This window comes from Neofelis nebulosa, chromosome 3, assembly GCF_028018385.1.
Source record: "Neofelis nebulosa isolate mNeoNeb1 chromosome 3, mNeoNeb1.pri, whole genome shotgun sequence".
NCBI lineage: Eukaryota > Metazoa > Chordata > Mammalia > Carnivora > Felidae > Neofelis > Neofelis nebulosa.
The window spans coordinates 81,549,266-81,567,719 of record NC_080784.1 but is presented as its reverse complement, the minus strand read 5'-3'; the positions used below and the strand labels follow the sequence as shown (position 1 = coordinate 81,567,719).

Genomic DNA, 18,454 nt, shown 5'->3' with positions numbered 1-18,454 from the left:
CCTCCTCATCCAATCTATGATCTGCAACCTTTCCAAGTCCATTCTTGGGAGTCATAAAATACTGAAAAGAGCCAATTCATGCCTCCTCCATTTTGCTTTATTATCTCACTATCTTTGCTTAGTGTTCCTGCCTCCAGAACATCAGAACAAGTTTGCAAGTCCTATTGCTTAAGAGACAGTAAATGGGAAACCAGTGTCCATGTCTTACTGATACCCACAAACCTTATGAGGAAGCCTTTTATTATCCATTCCCTTTAGCTTTGGAGAAGAGATCAATACATTTCTGCTTCTCTTTCCTTTAGCAAAGTAAGAGGAGGTCAGGGCCTCTAACAGTTATCTCCTGGCCCCTCTCCAGTTCTCTTTATACAAAAAGAGGATGAGTAGACAGTGGGAAAAGCAGTGGTTGGGAAAAGGTGTTTATCTCTGATTCTGTTCAAATGGCACTTTTCAGCAAGCCCTTTGGGAAGGTAAATGGAACCCCAGCATGATATTCTCTCTGAATTTAGAATGCAGAATACATAGTGACCTTTGCTCTCAGCTGTGAGTTCCCAATACTACAAAGTTAAAAAAGATTGCATAGGCATTTTATACCATCATGCTATACAGATGAGCCTTTAATAGAGGTAAATATTAAAAAAGAGTCCCAATTGTAACTTCCCAATTGCTGTGAATAGAAATCTTATTTCATCTTCCGTGGCCATTTTTCTTTATCCTTGTTATAGATCACTCTTCTTTTTTCTCCTCCTCCTCCTCCTTCTTCCTCTTCTTCTTCTTCTTTTTCTTCTTCTTCTTTTTCTTCTTCTTCTTCTTCTTCTTCTTTTGCAAATCAAAACAATTTATTGTAAGAGTTTAACAGTATCTTTATAGGCATCGATTAGTTTAAATATCACAGTTCATTCTCTTCCCTTCAGCACCAAGAAAATTGATGTGATGGCCTGTCTGAAGTTGGTTTCCTCTATTGGTCTTTTATCTGACAAGACACCTTTGGCAAAGTAATGACAAAGGCTCATCAATATGCTACTTTTCATCTGCCTGACACTGAAATCAATGGACTGCACAAGAAGTCCCTCTATCAGCATTGTCAGAAATGATCACCATGCTGGACAGAGCATGCTACCTGATTTCTCTGAGCACTCATTCATTCCTGAAAGCTTTCTCTGGGCTGTTATAACAGTGACCCTGCTTAGAGGTCAGAGATAAAGATGTTGTACAATCAAAGGATGCTCAGTAAGTCTGAACGGGGGAGACTCTCTCACAGTGTGAGATGATATAATGGTCTGCATATCCGGCCCCTGGGAGAAATCACATTCCCCATCTCTGGGACATGTGACCTACAAGATCTGCATTTGTGGGCCTGGAAGCCCTAATTTGTCACAAGTGACAGCTGGGGATAGAGAGTTACACTCAGCACCAAGGAGAGAACTTATCCAAGCAAAAGTGGTTGGATTGGTATCATCAGTTAAAAAAAAAAATTAATGTCTCCAATCAAAAATTTAAAAATAATAAAACATAGGCATGTTTAAATATTTTGGTATGATTAGCCAATAATAATAATTCAGTAGAACAAAACAATTTCTCTTTTAACATATTTAACATATTCAGATCATTTTCAAACATCATCACATTTATCACAGAGAACACTGAATTCTACTAGCAATCGTAAACCTCATAGAATTAGGTCTCCCTGACTTGGAAGCTGCTGGGCTTACGCTCATCCTAAAAGAGTAATGTCTTAAGAACTTTCAGCTTTCCCTTGGAACTGTAACCCAAAGTAGAAGAAAAATTAAAGACTGTTGACTTCAGAGGCTAACATCCAAATTATCTGACTACTGAATATCTAAATCATCAGGCCAGTTGGCTGTCTTCTGCTTGAAGAGATGCAAAAACATCATGCCCTAAAAGGCAAGAAGTTCTTTTACAAAAACAAAACAAAACAACAAAATAAATTTTGCCTACTTAAAGTGCACTTTCTTTTGTTCCTCATACTGGCCAGCAGTTATACCCTGTTTCCCACCCTGCCAAACAATTGCTTATTGTAAAGTAGCAATATGACTCTTGAGATGTTTTTCCCCTCCTCTCCTTGTACCCATCAATGGTGAAATGTGATGACATGTGATGACAATATATGAAATCCGGGAAAGCTGTGAAGGTAAGTAGGGAACTAACAGATTCAGAGACAACTGTCAAGAATTCCTCTGAGGAGTTAGGTGGGGTGTACTTCAATGGCCAAGAAAAACCTAAAGCAAAATTGACTGGAAAGAGAACGTGTGGGTGTAGGAAGGCAAACTCTGCAGCAACGCTGGTCACAATGTCAAGGGACAGGTATTCCCTTAGAAGTAAATATCCTGTAAAACCCCCGAAAGCATAGTCAAAGCACAGCTACAAATTCCAGAAGGGAGGGAAGAAGAAACAGCAGCCCTATCAGGTCTAAGGAAAGAAGCAAGACGTTAAATGAGTCAAGCAGTCAGGACTTAGATTAGAAGCAAGTCAAAAAGTGGAGTAGATGAGTTCACTTCTGAGATTCACCTGTGACATTCAGACAAGGAATTTACCTCAATATAACAGTGAGAGGAGAATAAAAAGTAGCAAGAATTATTTCCTATAAGTCAAGTAAGTATTACTTTCTCCTTCTAGCTGGTAGGATACTAACCAAGAACTGCATAATCTGAAAACCTTGATGTTGCCTCCAAGATTGTGTAAATTCTCCCAGAATATGATGTGAGTGAGACTTCTGTTGGCACTCAACAGCCACTTCTTTGCTACCAGACACAGCTGGTTTCATTGGCAATCTGACAGAAACCCACACGTAGAAGGACCCTGCACTTGGTTTAATGCTCTGTTGCCTCCATCTTCAAATTTTTAATAACTTTAAAACAAGGAGCCCCACATCTTTACTTTGTGCTGAGTTCCATAGATCTTCAAATGTATTCTCCCTCCTCCAAGTAGCCAAGTCCTCCTGGAGAGTCTGGCCCCTCTGCAGCACAGAGTGGTTTTTATCTGTCTGAGCCGCACACTGTGGTCTCATTCCACCTACCAGTAAATTGGTGGAGGTCTAGGTATAAGACTCTCATTCAAACAAATGAGAACCAAGAAATAAGCTGGGAGGTTTCTCGAAAATCTTTTCTCAATCTTAAGAAGGGACACCGGAGGAATGAATGTTCCTTTTGTTCCTGTCTCAGGGTATCAATGAATGAGGCTATTAGCATAAACCATGATTCTGACTGCCTCCCCCTCCCAGCACTACTGTAATGGGAGCTACTTCAGTAGCCCACTAAGCCTGCTCCATATTTCCACTCTCATCCTTTACAGTCAATTCCCCATAAAGGAGGCAGACCGTTTCCTTTACAAACGTAAATCATGTCAGCTACCTGCTCAAAACTCTCCAAAAACTTCTCACCTTAGGATAAAATTCAAGATTCTAATCATAGCCTATAAAGGTCCTTAGGATCTGACAGTTGCTACCTTGGGAATCTTATTGCCTATAAATCTCCTTGCTCACTCCTTTCCAGCCACCCTGGCCTCTGTGCCTCTGTGGCCTCTCAAACACACCAACCACACCCTACTCACAAACCCTCCCCCAAGAAGTTTCCATGCCACACCACCTTCCTTCATTCAGGCTTTTCCTTGTAGCCAAAGACTTCCTGGACAGCCATTTATAAAGAAGCAGCCCCTCCAGCCTTCTTTATTACCACGCACAGCTGCATTGTTCTTCACAGAACTTTCAACTACTGGAAATCATTTCTTCCCATCCCTTTTCTCAATCTCCCATTAGAATGTAAACTTGATAAAGGCAAAGAATTTGTCTCTTCTCTAATACTACAGTGGGAAATCTATTTGGAATGCATGGCCAAATGATTCCACTCTGTCCACATAGTCCCATTAAATTTCCAACACCTGGGAACATTGGCACCTAATATTCACTAGATAAAGAACTGTGGGATAAATGAATTAATGTTATGCCCAGAACTACCACAGCCATCGGTGACCTTAAATAAATTTCTTGACATGAGGTGGGAGGTGGAGCAGAAAGAACCCAGCTCCACAGTGAAGTCCTTGAGCTGTGGGGTTCGTCAATCAAGCACAGCCCTACCTCCTACTTGCTATGTGACACAATAAGTTGTTAATGTCACTTTGATTTGGACTTGCTGCTTGCTCGCAGCTGAGAATATCCTAACTGATACGTAATTTTCTAACCTTCTAGAAAATTCTGCCTTTTTAAATTCTAGAATATATGATCTAAGAACACTTTTTTTTCTTCTCTCATATCTCATACAATTTGGATAAATTCAGCTAAATGGTGTATGACTTTTAGGACTAACTTGGTAATACTAATCACATATTTTACCTACCATGATCCACTTTATAGGCATTTGAATTCCCCCATGCAGGTAACAATGCAAAAATATTTTCTCGTGCAACCAGGCAAAACTGAATTATAAAATTTGCTATAATGAAAAAAATGAAAACAACAACAACAAAAATCCCCCCGCAGAGAGAACAATACCCAAAACCTTGTTTTCCAGATACTGGTCTTTAAATATCTTTCTAATAAAAGTGTTTGAACCTCTTAGAAACATTCAAGTAGAAAATGCTTGTGGAAGTTGACTTTATAAGAGAAAAAAGGATGTGTTACAGAGATATGCAAAAATTTAAGTCATAAACACATTACATCCTTCAGAAATGTCTCCCACATTCTCAAACATATGAGGCTATTTTCCAAGAATTCAACCTTGGAATTCATAATATTTCCCCATGAACTCACTGCTAATTAACTTTAACCATATTATTATCATTTGGAATTAGTTCTTCATTTATCTGTTGACTGTTTACTTTATATTGGACTTGAAGGCACTGGGAGATGGATATAAAGAGATAATAGTTTCTATTCTCTGGGAATAGCTTAGGGGGAGACCTCCTGAAAGCCTTTATAGTCTGCATATAGTATATACATCATAACAGGTGCTAAGACCTCTTCCCAATTCAGAGACCTGTGGAGTCCACTGCAAACTTCCTCACCCACACTCTTGAGGCCTGGACAGTGACCTACAGTCCCAGAATCTGCCAGTAGATCACACTGTAAATGATGTGACTATTTATATAAATGGTACCCTCTAGAGTTGGGACAGTACCTTGGGATACTACATGCCTTGGACAGGCACCAGCCCATCCCAGCTGTACCTAGCTATGCCACCAGAGATACATTTGCAAACTTATGACCAACTTATTCCACTGACTCTCACACTATTGTCATTCTTGATCAGCAGCTAAAGCGAGCATCTCTCTCGTGTGATCTTTCCTGTCCCTTAATCTTTTCTAATATCGTTCTGTCCTTCTTTTACCCCTATGCTATGGGTTGAATGGTGACCCCATACACACACACACACACACACACACACACACACACACACACACACACTAAAACGGATGTTTAATTCCTGACCCTGGCACCTCATAATGTGGCCTTGTTTAGAAATAGGGTTGCTGCTGATATACTTAGTTGAAATAAGGTCATACGGAAGTAGAGTGGGCCCTAATTCAATATGACTGGTGTCCTTATTTAAAAGAACACCTTGTGAAAAGACAGAGACACAGTGAACACCATGTGAAAGTAAGAAGAGATTAGGGTGATATATCTATGAGCCAAGTAACAGCAAGGATCACCAGCAAACGCCCGAAGCTGGGGGAGAGGCATGGAATAGATTCTTCCTTATATCCCTCAGAAGGAACAAACCCCACTGACACTTTAATCTTGGATTTCTAGCCTCCAGAACCATGAAACAATAAATTTCTTCTACATAAGCCACCCACTCTGTAGTATTTGGTTATGCAGCCTTAGAAAACTAAAACTAACACACCCTATCTGTTGCTCCCATTCTCATAATTTTAGGTGTAACCTCTGGAACCCCCATTTCATGTTAAATAAGCTATCCAACATCTTGGTTTTCTTCACCAAATGATCTCTTCTGGCACTCTCTTGAGGATGGTGCTTTACATGTGGCTCTCTCAAGTACTACTCATCAAGTACGAAGCTGGTATTCTCTGGCTTCTTGTTGCTATTTCCAGGGATAGTTGCCTCCTGTATTGTAAAATTCCTTCTTGCTCTGCAGAGGAAGCCACTGGCTATCTTCTACCCAGCCCCTGTTACTATTACTTTCCAATCATTCCATCACAGACACAGATAAATGTGACACCTGCTTCAAACTCTTCATATTCACCCCAAATCTTGCCTTCGTTTCTGGCATCTTCTACAGCCACATGAATAAGCCATCAAACTTCTTGACCCAACCACACACTGTTGTTACTGATTGCTCTCTCCAAATCCGGTCGTCTCTGTCCCTGGCTTCACTCACTGATCCTTGGGTGCCTTGTCTGACCTGGATCTGCTCTACATACAAACCCTTAAATCCCAATATGCCAATTATATCACAACCTCCTAGCCTTTGTTTTTCTCACGGTCTTTTTCCTGCCAAAATTCTCTCCCTTCTTTTGGCTTCATAAAGATCTCTCAGCCCTTAGTGCCTCCACATTCTCCCAGATGATTATACCCTTCCTGGCTTTACCCTCCCACGTGGAGCAGATCTCTTCATTGATCACCAACAATCTCTCTTCCATAAAAGTAGAATATGAAAGTACATATAGTTCTTGGGATAAACCATCAAAGATGTGTGTGAGAGAGACCGACAAAGACAGAAAGATGGAAAGAAGGAGAGACAATTGGTAGAATGCTAATGGCTCAGTTAATTGGGCCACAATAAATTTTTCAATTTATTTCAGAGTAATAGTTATTTACCTCACTTAAAATTTGTGTTATACCACTTATTTGCTTATTGTTCTTCGATTGTTCTCCATCAATTATAGAACTGAGTTCTTTTTAGACTGTCTTCCTGGACTGGTAATAATTTGATCTTGTCTACCCCTCCAGATTCATTTTCCACATTTTCCACATTTTCATTTCCCTGCTCTCACATAGTACAATTTGAAAGCTTCCTGATTTTAGATATGCTTCTGCCTACAATCTTATTTTTTGCTTCTTTATGTAATCCCTTAATGGGGTCCCTATCACTACCATCTCTGGTGAACTCCTAAGTATCCTTCAAAACTCACTAATGATCGGGTATCACTTTCCTATCCTTCAAATTGGATAGAATTTATAAGTCCTATCTTTAAAACACTTCTTCATTTTGTACACTCTTCTACAATTGTACTGATTCTCATTTTTAGTTTTTCCCCATGTATCTTCATGATAGTGCAGTTTCTCAATCTCAGCACTACTGACATTTTAGAGCAGTTAAGTCATTATTGTAGCTAGTTGTACTATATACTATGGGATGCTTAGTGGCATCCCTGGCTTCTGCCCCCTAGATTCCAATAGCATCTCTCCAAGTTTGGACAATCCAAAATATCTCCAGATACTGTCAAATGCCCCTTGGAGGATAACACTGCCCCAGTTATTTTTTTTAATGTTTGTTTGTTTATTGGTTGATAGAGAGAGAGAGAGAGAGAGAGAGAGAGAGAGAGAGAATATGTGAGAAGAGGAGGGGCAGAGAGAGAGAGGGAGACACAGAATCCGAAGCAGGCTCCAGACTTTGAGCTGTCAGCACAAAACCCACCATGGGGCTTGAACCCATGAACAGTGAGATCATGACCTGAGCCAAAATCAGACCCTCAACCAACTGAGCCACCCAGGCGAACATTGCCCCAGTTATAGTGTAAGCCTCTCCAGGATTGTACCTAGTCTATTTCATTTTATTAAACTCAGAAACTAACACAGCATCTGGCTCACAACATACATTCAGGCAATGTTTAATGAAGTGATCCGAACCACAGAAAGTATGACACTGCTCTAGCAAAATGCCAGAGACTGCCCAGTGTCAACAGCATTCTTTAGTTATTTCTAAATAAAGATAGTTTCTAGTTAAAAATGATGTTTCACTACTAAGAAAAACAAAGGAATTCCGGTTTTGTTTTCTTTTTCTAAAAGAAGAGGGCATATTTGAAAAAGTCTTCTGAGCACCGGGACCCAAGGGCTGTTTTTGACTATGTATTTATTGAGACCTTCCGGGCTCACTCCCTGCTCGTCTGTTTCCTCACACTCTTGAAGCCCACTCTGCCAGTCTTCACCTCCCCAGCAGTTTCATTCCCGTGTCTTACACATACAGCACTGGAGTAGAGCCCTCAATAGGCCCTCACAGCTGCTCAGAAGCAAGCCTTCAGCAAAAGTGAATGGCTCCTGTGGAGGAGGGCCAAGTCCATTGTCTGTCTGCTTTCTGTGCCAGGGCGTTTGGCTCCTGTTTACTGGGCTTTTATCTGCATTTATCTTTTCAACCAGATGAGTTTAAATTATGTCTTTATCTTTTACTACTGAGGCAGCCTAAATCCCCCTTCTATCTTAATAGGACTTCCTACTACAGCCCATTTTCTTTAAGAGAGGGTTATAAATACTAGAGATGGGAAATGGACTACTTCTAGGAAAATCATGTGAGTCCAGTTTGGTGCATGTGGGAAAGGTTCAGACTTCCCAGCACCACAGGGTAGGACTCAAAGAGGATATCCTATATTTAAAACAGAAGGTAACTTATGGCCTTTCTCCCACCTGCTAAATGGTAGGCCTTGCCTTCTTCTGTTTGAATAGTAAATTATGGAAAGACAAAGAGACTCTAGAAAACTCAGCATGGCAAAACCAAATGGAGATTGTTGTTTTTTTGCTTTTGTTTTTGTTTTTTCCTTAAAACAACTATACAAATTAGAAGAGAAGATAAATCCTTCACCAGAAGCTGAGGGACCACTGTGACAGAACAGTGCTATCTTCATCCAATTCTGTTTGCTTTTGCTTTCTCTGCCTTGGGCTTTGTGAAAATACAAAGCATTGATTTTGTGCTCTTCTGTTTAAAACTATTATGGCAGACAATGTAGGTTGGCTATCCCAATTTCCATTCCCAACTCCCTTCTGAGTCCCTTCTCCCTTGTCCTGCCTCTAACTAAGAAGCTGGCAAAACTGAATACTCACTTTCCCAGTTTCTCCTGAAGCTTGCACGGACGTGTGGTCTATTCTTGCCCAAATGGGGATTCTAGGAAAGTGCCTTCCTGATACAAAGACAGTTGTTTCTTATGCCACCTCTTTCCCCTTCTTCATGCTTTGAATGTAGACATGTTTCTGGAGCTACAGTCACCATCTTAAGACTGTGAAGCATCTCTTCCATCAGTAGGCAGCTCCACCATTCTGCCAAGTGAGAAGAATGAATCTCTTTCTCTAAACCTGGTAGACAACTGCTCTGCTGTTTGCTGCCAAAAGCATTTATAATGAAAATAGCTGTGTTTATATTCCTGTCAAGTCACTATGAAAATAAATGTGTTTGGTACACCCCTTCTCTCTTCCCTATGCATTTTCAACCAAAATCCATCAGGATACAGTGTGGTTAGTCCAAAATCTGCCTGTCACTGAGCATTAATCTAAGCCAATGATGACATTACAGCTCAAGTTAGTTCCAGAAGACAGGCTGAAAATCTAGGTCACAGTCCTTGGATGCCTGGCTTTCATATAGCTAATGTTTACTGAATGCTTATTAGGTACTAAACACTTTTTTTTTTTTTAATTTTTTTTTCAACGTTTTTTATTTATTTTTGGGACAGAGAGAGACAGAGCATGAACGGGGGAGGGGCAGAGAGAGAGGGAGACACAGAATCGGAAACAGGCTCCAGGCTCCGAGCTGTCAGCACAGAGCCCGACGCGGGGCTTGAACTCACGGACCGCGAGATCGTGACCTGGCTGAAGTCGGCCGCTTAACCGACTGCGCCACCCAGGCGCCCCAGGTACTAAACACTCTTTAAGTGCTGCTTTAAATGAACTAACTCACTTAGTGTTCATAAGAACCTATAAGATAGGTCCCAAGATCATACTCATTTTAAAGATGAGGGAACAGGGGTGCCTGGGTAGCTCAGACGGTTAAGCATCCAACTTTGGCTCAGGACATGATCTCACAGCTTGTGAGTTCGAGCCCCGTGTTGGGCTCTGTGCTGACAGCTCAGAGCCTAGAGCCTGCTTTGGATTCTGTGTGTCAGCCTCTCTCTGCCCCTCCCCCGCTCACACTCTGTCTCTCTCTGTCTCTCAAAAATAAATAACCATTAAAAAAATTTTTTTTTTTAAAGATGAGGGAACAACGACGCAGAGTAACTAACTTAGCCAAGGTTATCTACCTAATGAGCAGCACATCGCTATTATCTACATGGCTTGGACTTTCTGAGTCTATGGAGTACGTATCCCAAAGAATATCCTGAAGAATATCCTTGAAGAAAAAAAGCAGTGCCATTCTACATATATTGGGAAACAGATGAATTTCTGTTTGCATCTTTTAGAGAGTATCAGAGTTACTACCCTGTAAGATAAAAACAGCTATAAAGGGAAAGGTGATTCTGCCCACATCATTCAGAGCGAAAAAGTCCATTTATGTGAAATAATATTAAATACTAATATGAATAAAAATAACAATAACCACTAACCTCTATTGTGAGCTTATCAATTGTCAGGCACTTTGCTAAGTAATTTTATGGCTCTTTCTACTCAATTCTCAGAATAATACAGAGGAAGTAAGCTGCCAGCCCCCAAAGCCATTGCTTCCCCCTCCTCTTTGCTGTCTAAGCCCCAATATTTTTTAATGTATTTACCTCCCTCTTGCCAAGAGCTCAGAGAAGTCTATTCCATCCCTAGCCCCAGGGGAACAATCATGATTGGTCTCTGTCAACAATCTCTTTTGCCAGCTGTTGATTTGAGATAGGCATATTCTTCCTTGAGAAGCTGTAAACAAGGAGAAATAAGGGGTAATCTACTGGGAATTTCTGGGAAAGATCTCCCTTACTAGTCAAAAGAAGCACCAGGAGGAAGTGCCATGTCATGCCAGTAACTGAAGCAGTCATCTTGCAACTATTAGTTAGAAGCCTAAGCACCAAGCCAAATTGCTAAGCATGCCAGGAAAAAAAGAGAGAAAGGTAGAAATGTGGGTACCCAGTGACAGTATTAACTGCTGAGTTAACCCTTAAACTGTCTTCCCTCTACACTTCTTACTCTATGAAACAGCAGACCCTTTGGGTTATAAAATATACCAAATAGGTTCCATTGTTATCCCCATTTTAGAGCTGAAGAAACTGAGGCACTGAGTGTGAAAACAGGTATTCAAACCTGGGGCAATCAAAACACCATCACCACCAGCATCTCCAAAACCTCCCAGCTTCCTCTTGCTAGCTCCCAAAGCCCACTTTCTTTTTTTACACCCAGTAAGGAACATTTCAGTAGTGAATTTTTGAGCCATCATCCTGTTCTCTGAACATCCAAGTGATGTTTAGATGAGCAGACTACAAAATGGTTTCAGAAAAAGCTTTGTCCTCTCCAAATTAGAATGTAAGACCAGAAGTGCTGATGAAACACATACCTACGCAGTGGTATTCATAAGAAGTAACTAGAATAAATATGTAGAGTTATGTAGAGTTGGGCAGCTTTTCCATGCCTAACTTCTACTACATCCTTTCCTCATGCTCCCCAGATCCTTCCCAACAAGGGTACTTGCCTTTCCCCAAACACAGGACACTTTCATTGAACTTATCCCTTGCTCAGGTATTTCTTCTGGGACTGCTCTCCCCCCAGCATGCCAGTCTAGACCTTACCCTTCTTTGGAGCCCAGTTTTAACACACCAGCTCCCAAATCTGCCCCCATTACAGTTGGTTCCTCTCTTAATTGTACCACTACAGTATTTTATCTTATTATCCCACTGAATATTGTTTTAATTTGTATTGTAAGTATATGTCTGCCTTCCTTGCTCAGATGATAAATGGTCTCCATGGTGTACCAAAGGCCTTCTACCACATACTTCAAATTGGGATTTGGACTTTTAAAAAAATCAAAGTTCTGATTCCTACAACATTAATGGAGTATTTTTATGAATAAAAACACAGCCTATTCTTTCTAAAATGAAGCCATTCTTTTCTTAAAAAGTAATCTCTATGCTCAATGTGGGGCTTGAACTCATGACTCTGAAATCAAGAGTCACATGCTCTACTGACTGAGCCAGCCAGGCACCCGCATTCATTCTTTCGTAATTAACATTTTTAAATTGCCACATTAAAAAAATGTTAATGTTTATTTATTTTGAGAGAGAGAGAGAGGATGAGTCGGGAAGGGGGGGGCAGAGAGAGAGGGAGACAGAGAATCTGAAGCAGGCTCTGTGCTATCGGTGCAAAACCTGACCTGGGGCTCAAACCAAAAAACCATGAGATCATGACCTGAGCCGATGTCAGACACTCAACTGACTGATCTACCCAGGTGCCCATAAATTGCTACATTTTTCTTTCAATTTTAGAAATACCAAAAGAGAATAATTTTGTTAACTATTACCCTATGTAAAATTAGGATTTTCAAAGGACTTTCTAGGATTTGTTTCCTTTTTTCTACCTTTCCTGCCCCCTCACCCTTCTATTTAGTGATACAGAGAAAGGATATAGGTTCTGGGTGGTGAATAGAATAAAAAAGGTCCTTTAAGAACTATACTAGGACAGGGGGAAGAAATGAACTCTTTCATGACGGTAACTCTCTGACAGCACAGAGAAGTTGAGAGAAGCACTCAACTGTCAAAGAAAACTATTTAAGGAGCAGGGGCCCTGATATCAAACCTGCACACATAAAGCTTTATAGCCTAATAAAGTAGGCTATCTAAGAGAAAGACCCAGATTATTGCAGTTATATGAGCCACACAGCAAAGTAAAAAGAACATGGCAACTGATGACAACTAGAGCCAATCTGACCATAAAGAACAACTTTTCTAAAAACAATGACCACCAGTCCGGTCAGCTTTGTAAGTCACACTGAGTTCACTTATGTTTTCACAGACTGCAGCACTTCTCTATTTGTGAAGAATATTTCTCCTGGAGTTCGTGTCCTCTTGCTTCCATATTCCTCTGCTGCCATGGTCTATCCCTATTTGCACTGTCAGTTACTTAATTAGAGAACTAGAATGCAAGAGGGAGGAAACCAACACTTATAAACTTAATACCCACTGTGTGTCAGAGGTAGGCTATATTCCTCATGTAGTCCCCAACACAATCCCGTGATGTGTCATTGGATCCATTTTTCAGAAGAGATATTTGACCTATGAGTTCACCACCCCATGAATCATGTACTTCAGGCACCAGGGCCTCTGGCTAGATGTGGCATACACCTGGTCACAAATGGAAGTATGATGAGTGTTCATATGCTGAGCAGAATGATGCCGTATATAAATGACTGAGAACTTTACAGTCCTCGACTGCTATTTGAAAAAGAGCAAAGAAAGCAATTCTTACCAAATGTATGTTCCTCATGGCAAAACCAGGAAATGGCCAATGTCAAAACCTTTTTTTTTTCCTAAAGCTACAAATAAATATAGCTGGTATGGATACTATTGGTCTTAGGATTTTGATAAAGTTCAAAGATGAAAATGGAGAACCTTTGGTCAATATTTATTTACCTTTAATAATTCCTAAAGGATGCTACTGATCAATTACAAGAGTGACCACTTAGAACAAAAGGAACACAGCAGGCCTTTAAGACTTATGTAAAACAGGATAGGTTTGTGGAACCTAAAATAAACCCATCACTTAAGAATTACTTATGGGAAGGGTGCCTGGGTGGCTCAGTCAGTTAAGTGTCTGACTCTAGATTTCGGGTCTGGTCATGATCTCACAGCTTGGTTTGTGACATCAAGCCCCATGTCGTGCTCTGCACTGACAGCATGAAACATGCTTGGGATTCTCTCTCTCTCTCCTCTCCCTGCCTCTCCTCTACTCAATTAATAAATAAACATTAAAATAAAGAATAAACATTAAATACATAAACATTAAAAAAAAGAATAACCTTTGGGAAAGGTCATTGTTTCTGTAAGGGTTTGAGGTAAAGACATTATAATCATTTCATTCACAGTGTATGTGATCCATCTAAAGCCTTCGACTCTACTGAGAGCAATGAATCAAGATGAAATTCGAGGAGGGCTGTCGAGGCTTAGAAAAACTGGAATTGGGTGTATTCAGTTAAATCACCAAGGAAGTCAGGGACTCAGAATTTTAAAGTACAACAAGATCTTGAAAATTACCTAATTCAATCCCTAATCATATGAATTCGGAAATTATAGTCCAGGGATGGTTCTAGAGCACCAGATTCTTGACACCCAAGCCAGCATTCTCCTCCTACTTTATGAAGTTCTATAACACATCAATTAGAATCAGGAATGAAATATATATAACATATCATACTGTATATTTACTCTCCACAAGTAGTTGTAGATTAGAACAAAAATTACCTCAAGCTTCCCCAGGGCCAGATCAGAGCTGCCCTCAACATGCAAATATGAATTACAAATCCCAAAATGAGGTTATTCTAAAGGAATTCTAGAGTAAATTCATCAAAAAGTGTACAGAAAATATGCCAGGAGACAGAATTCTAATCTCTAAATAAAATGTTAGTCCCTCTGCAACAGAAATACAATGTACAATTTTATTTACTCTTGTTCAAGAAAAAATAAAACACACCTAGAGAATTCTGGAGACCATGTGTAAAGTTAACACAAGTACACTTATTCTCATAAATCCTCAATTCCTCACTAGAGGAGGAGGACTCCTTCGAATTGGGTGAGGTAAGAACAAATAAAAGGAAGTATTACTTTACTCAGAAAATAATAAACATGTGGAGCTCATTACCACAAAAGAAGTACAGGCAAGGAATATAAATGGATTCATAAAGGTTTTGACCAAATTTATGAATGTCAGAGCCATAAACGGCTACTGAGAGTACACCTGACCTTTAAGGTTAATGTCAGGGAGGAAAACTATGTCCTTTCCTGGCAAATCCCTCAAGGCCCCTGTTGTCAACACAATATTGGGTTGGATGGAACACCAGGCTTGCCTGGCAGAGCAGTTCTTAACTGATGGGTATCTGGGCCAGATGAACATTCATCTCTTCAAAGGGAACATAAATGAAAAATGTTCCACTTTAAACAGGAAGCTTGATGAAATGCTCCTTCAGACACTAATATTTATGTATCAGAGCAAAACAAGAGGAAAAATGTTAGTTCTGGAGTCAGAAGAAGGCAAGGTTTGAATCCAGGCCATGCCACTGAATGGGCCCTGGTGCAAGTTACTTACTTTTCTGCGCTCCGCTTTCTCACACGTGAAGTGGGGACAATCATATCCATGCTGCAGGTACTTCGCTGAGACTTAGATAAGAAAACACTTTGTACACTGAAAAACAAAAAATACGTGTTATGATGTAGTGATAGCCAGTTTTAAGCAAATCTCAGTCACTTTGGAAGAGGGTCTGTGAGACATGTGAAGACAGAGCAACCCCTGCTTTATTTTTCTGGAGAGAATAGATAAGACTATTTAAAAAGTACTCAAGACCCATGTCAGATGTTAACTCCCCAAGGCAGAGTTTCTTTCTCCTCTAAATTTCCAGAAACATCCAGTCATGTCTCAAAGCATTTGTATTATTATTTATCAGATTACTCATCTTCTTCATTTAACTGTGAGCCCCTCTAAGACAGAAGACTTCTCCAATTCAACTTTGCATTTCTAATATTTATCATAGTTCCTGATATACAGGTGGCATTCAATAGATGTTGAACAAATTACTCCATGTGTGGCTGATCCTGTTGTCTCCACTTTACAACAGTAGGATTAAGAAATGACTCAACAATAAAACAAAATAATTTAAAACTGGCTAAGGTACAAAACCAACAGCTTTCCAAAATTCTAGACTTCAGTCTCTAACTCTGTAATTTGGGAATAATAACAGCTTGGTTCTATTTGCACAAAAAAGAAAAAGAAAAAATCTAACCAAAGAGGTGAAAAATCTATACACTGAAAACTCTGGAAAGCTTATGACAGAAATTGAAGAAGACACAAAAAAAAGAGAGAAAGATTCCATGCTCCTGGATAGGAAGAACGAATATTAAAATGTTGATACTCCCCAAATAAATCTACATATTCAATGGAATCCCTATCAAAATAACACCAGCATTCTTCACAGAGCTAGAACAAATAATCCTAAAATTTGTATGGAACCAGAAAAGGCCCCGAATAGCCAAAGCAATCTTGAAAAAGAAAACCAAAGCAGGAGGCATCACAATCCCAGACTTCAAGCTATACTACAAAGCTGTAATCATCAAGACAGTATGATACTAGCACAAGAACAGAAACTCAGATCAATGGAATAGAATAGGGAACTCAGAAATGGACCCACAAACGTATGGCCAGCTAATCTTTGACAAAGCAGGAAAGAGTATCCAACAGAATAAAGACAGTCTCTTCAGCAAGTGGTACTGGGAAAACTGGACAGCAACATGCAGAAGAATGAACCTGGACCACTTTCTTACACCATATACAAAAATAAACTCAAAATGGATGAAAGACCTAAATGTAAGACAGGAAGCCATCAAAATCCTTGAGGAGAAAGCAGGCAAAAACCTCTTTGATCTTGGCCGCAGCAACTTCTTACTCAACACATCTCTGGAGGCAAGGGCAACAAAAGCAAAATGAACTACTGGGACCTCATCAAAATAAAAAGCTTCTGCACAGCAAAGGAAACCATCAGCAAAACTAAAAGGCAACCAACAGAATGGGAGAAGATATTTGCAAATGACATATCAGATAAACGGTTAGTATCCAAAATCTATGAAGAACTTACCAAACTCAACACCCAAAAATCAAAGAATCCAGTGAAGAAATGGGCAAAGGACATGAATAAACACTTCTCCAAGGAAGACATCCAGATGGCCAACCGACACATGAAAAAATTCTCCACATCACTCATCATCAGGGAAATACAAATCAAAAAAACAATGAGATACCACCTTACACCTGTCAGAATGGCTAACATGAACAACTCAAGCAACAACAGATATTGGTGAGGATGCGGAGAAAGAGGATCTCTTTTGCATTGTTGGTGGGAATGCAAACTGTTGCAGCCACTCTGGAAAACAGTATGGAGGTTCCTCAAAAAACTAAAAGTAGAACTACTCTACAACCCAGCAATGGCACTACTAGGCATTTGTTCAAGGGATACAGGTGTGCTGTTTCGAAGGGACACATGCACCCCCATGTTTATAGCAGGACTATCAACAATAGCAAAGTATGGAAAGAGCCCAAATGTCCATCGATGGATGAATGGATAAAGATGTGGTATATATATACAATGTAGTATGACTCGGCAATCCAAAAGAATGAAATCTTGCCATTTGCAACTACGTGGATGGAACTGGAGGGTATTATGCTAAGTGAAATTAGTCAGAGAAAGACAAAAATCATATGACTTCACTCATATGAGGACTTTAAGAGACAAAAGAGATGAACATAAGGGAAGGGAAACAAAAATAATACAAAAAAAGGGAGGGGGACAAAACAGAAGAGAATCATAAATATGGAGAACAAACTGAGGGTTACTGGAGGGGTTGTTGGAGGGGGGATGGGTTAAATGGGTAAGGGGCACTAAGGAATCTATTCCTGAAATCATTGTTGCACTATATGCTAACTAATTTGGACGTAAATTTTAAAAAATAAAAAATAAAATTTAAAAAAACAAAAAATGGAGCGAGAGAGAGAAGATGGCGGCGTAGGAGGACGCTGGGCTCACCGCGCGTCCTGCTGATCACTTAGATTCCACCTACACCTGCCTAAAGAACCCAGAAAACCGCCAGAGGATTAGCAGAACGGAGTCTCCGGGGCCAAGTGCAGACGAGAGGCCCACGGAAGAGGGTAGGAATGGCGGCGAGGTGGTGCGCGCTCCACGGACTGGCGGGAGGGAGCCGGGGTGGAGGGGCGGCCTGCCGGCCAAGCAGAACCCCCGAGTCTGGCTGGCAACAGCGGAGGGGCCGGACGGACTGTGTTCCGATAGCAAGCGCGACTTAACGTCTGGGAGGTCATAAGTTAACAGCTCTGCTCGGAAAGCAGGAGGGCTGGAGGACAAAGGGAGGGAGAACTGCTGAGCCCCCGGACAAGAGAGCTCAGTTTGGTGGGGAACAAAGGCGCTCGCCAGCGCCATCTCCCTGGCCCATCCCCCAGCCAAAATCCCAAAGGGAACCAGTTCCTGCCAGGGAACTTGCTCGCTCCGCACAAACACCCAACTCTGTGCTTCTGCGGAGCCAAACCTCCGGCAGTGGATCTGACTCCCTCCCGCTGCCACAGGGCCCCTCCTGAAGTGGATCACCTAAGGAGAAGCAAGCTAAGCCTGCCCCTCCTCCCTGTGCACCTTGCCTACCCACCCCAGCTAATACACCAGATCCCCAGCACCACAAGCCTGGCAGTCTGCAAGTAGCCCAGACGGGCCACGCCACCCCACAGTGAATCCCGCCCTTAGGAGAGGGGAAGAGAAGGCACACATCAGTCCTACTGTGGCCCCAGCGGTGGGCTGGGGGCAGACATCAGGTCGGACTGTGGCCCCGC

General features: G+C 41.0%; 1 protein-coding gene across 7 annotated transcripts in view; it reads right to left on the bottom strand.

Moving 5' to 3' along the window:
- Window positions 1-18,454, bottom strand: part of TTC29 (tetratricopeptide repeat domain 29) — a 668,675-nt gene that overhangs the window by 386,945 nt on the left and 263,276 nt on the right. For all 7 annotated transcript variants that reach the window (XM_058721224.1, XM_058721230.1, XM_058721227.1 and 4 more), the window contains exon 3: window positions 15,161-15,256. The gene's annotated coding sequence lies outside the window, so the exon portion shown is untranslated. The remainder of the gene's footprint in view (window positions 1-15,160; window positions 15,257-18,454) is intronic.